General features: G+C 38.0%; 1 protein-coding gene across 1 annotated transcript in view; it reads left to right on the top strand.

Moving 5' to 3' along the window:
- The window catches only part of ngfra (nerve growth factor receptor a (TNFR superfamily, member 16)), a 39,663-nt gene that overhangs the window by 13,553 nt on the left and 23,610 nt on the right, over positions 1–2,500 (top strand). The window lies entirely within an intron of this gene.

Genomic DNA, 2,500 nt, shown 5'->3' with positions numbered 1-2,500 from the left:
GCCGTGCAGTACTGTACTGAGTCGTACCGAGCCAAGTCGTACCAGGCAGTGGAAAAGCGCCATAAATGGCATAAAAAAAAGTCTGTTGAGCTATGACTGGGCAACCTCAGAGCAATGAAATATTCCTCTGGAAAACAGCTGTGGGCTTGTTTTTGTTTCATGTTTGTGGTGTTTGATGAAAAGCTGTCCTGTGTTCCAGGAATACAAGAGCATTTCCAGCAGAGATCTATCTGTTCTGCCTATCTCTGTTTGTTTGTTTGTTTATTTATCACCATGAGAATAAAAGACCAGGGACACACATGAGAGACACATGCAGGACCTTGTGCTTATGTGAATACCTCAGCTTGATAATATCTACTGCATGTCGGACCAGTCTAAAGAAGAAAAACTGTCATTTCTAAACAGTACGTGGAGAACCATTAGATTAGTGTGCTGGCGATGACATTTCTCATGAATGTGCAGATGTGTATCTGCTGCTCGCTGTGAGGAACCGCTTTCTTTCTCAGATATTATCTTCATCTTCAGACAAATATGGCTGGTTTATTTGGTGTTAACAGCTCTAACTTGTAGAATCCACTTTTAAGTGTTTATGTAGAAATAAAAGTTCCATTTTTGCTGTACTGAAGCAAAAATTATGCTTTTGCCTTTTCAACCTATGATGTCTTGTTCACATCCTGTTCACATTCCTTTGCTTTCTGTTGTAAGATCTTGGCTGTAATATAAAAGAGGAGTTGGAAGTCCAGTAGAATAGTTCAGATTTATCTGTCAGATCCTTTTATGGTAATGATATATTATCTGCAGCACATAAATTGGTCTGAACAGTTTTCAAATTGCATTGCTTTGTGCAACAGAATACTTTTGATTATACACTATTTTAGCAAATCTAAACTTAAAGACAAAATTCTCTAAATGTAATCTTATTTTTGCGTAGTAGAAAAAAAGGGATCTCATTTGTAATTTTTCTTTTACGAGGACTGTTAAGATCAATTCACACAACTGACACAGACCAATGCTGACAGCTGACAGAGTACAGTACATCATTTCTCAGACTTTTTAAGATCCAACAAATGCCAATTCAAAGCGTTAATTCAGAAAACAAGCGCCGAATAATGGCATCAGGTAACATACTGATCAGACAAAACCCGACAAATGTTTCTGTTGCTTTTGTCGGCATTTGCTGGTGTGGTGTGAATAGACCTTTAAAGAGAAAGTTCGTTGTCTGGTGTGTTGGGAGACAGCCAGCGACCCCCATAAGCAAGAGCTGACATGGCTGTGACCAGGCATTTAAAACAACTCGGTTTATAGAAGATCATCAAGCATAAAGTACTTCCTCTATCATGTGAAAACAAACCAAAATCAAAACCAAACAAACACATTCTTATTGTCCTCTCGTCCTTGCTTTCTCCTCTCCTGTTATCAGAGTGACAAAAGATAGCAAAGATATTTAAATCCCAAATTTGCAGGGATTATGTTACAAACCCTTAGAACTCCACATCATTTAAAATGCCTGTCACATTTTATTTTCTTGTCCTACAGTAAACCCTGATTTCACTGGAAGCCTCGCCACACACAAAGCCTCTGAATAATTTAAAGCTTTCCAAATAATTTTTCATCCCATTATTTTATTTTCTTACAGCATATCAAACTCACATATAGGAAAAACTCCCCTTGAGAAAAGCTCTTATTGTGTAATAAAGGTAAACACCAAAAAGAGAAGCAGTCTTTCTGGGCTGAATTTAGGAATTACAAATGCTGTCCTGCAAATCTTGAAACTTTCAAAACTAAGTTTCTGGAATGATGGAAAAAGACAGAAGATAAAAAAGGAAAGAGGACATACTGTATAAAAAGTCGTATCATGCTCATCACAATGAATCTGAACCATGAAATGGCAATTAATGCTTTCTTTTTCCTGATTATTTGGCTGATGCGAGTTTGAATCAGTCTGTCATTTGCTGATCCTGTTCCTGTCTCTTCGCTCCATCACTTCCTGTTATTCTCTGTGCATTTTATAATACCTGGAGAAAACTATCCATTCGCAGTGCCATTGACATCAAAGGGAAATACGTAACTTATGGTAATCATAGCTTTTTGAGCAAATCATGAATCATGAATTCCATGTGACTAATCACTCTGCTAAAAATGTTATTGTGACAACACTGATTGATTCAAGACACAAGAATGCATAGAGTCCCAAACCCTTCACCAGAACTGCGACTGTCAGAAGCAAAACCTCTATTTCAGGAGTTCGGCTGCTCATCCAGTTCTAATGGTGGGCTCAGAGTTCTCAGAGTTCACAGAGTTCCCCAGGATGACAGAACTGAATGAATAGGCAACTACCGAACCCACGTTAGGAACTTTATAATAAACATACCGCTGCTTGCAAAGAAATATCCAGTAAAGTCAGAAAAGGCTACTATTTTGAATGGCCTTCAATGGACCCTTGTCACATTTCCTGCATTCGCAGAAGTCATTAAAGTTGGGTAAACTACCAATGAATGAA

This window comes from Carassius carassius, chromosome 1 (assembly GCF_963082965.1).
Source record: "Carassius carassius chromosome 1, fCarCar2.1, whole genome shotgun sequence".
Classification (NCBI taxonomy): Eukaryota; Metazoa; Chordata; class Actinopteri; order Cypriniformes; family Cyprinidae; genus Carassius; species Carassius carassius.
Note: the sequence above shows the minus strand (reverse complement) of the source record. Positions and strands in the feature narration are given on the sequence as shown.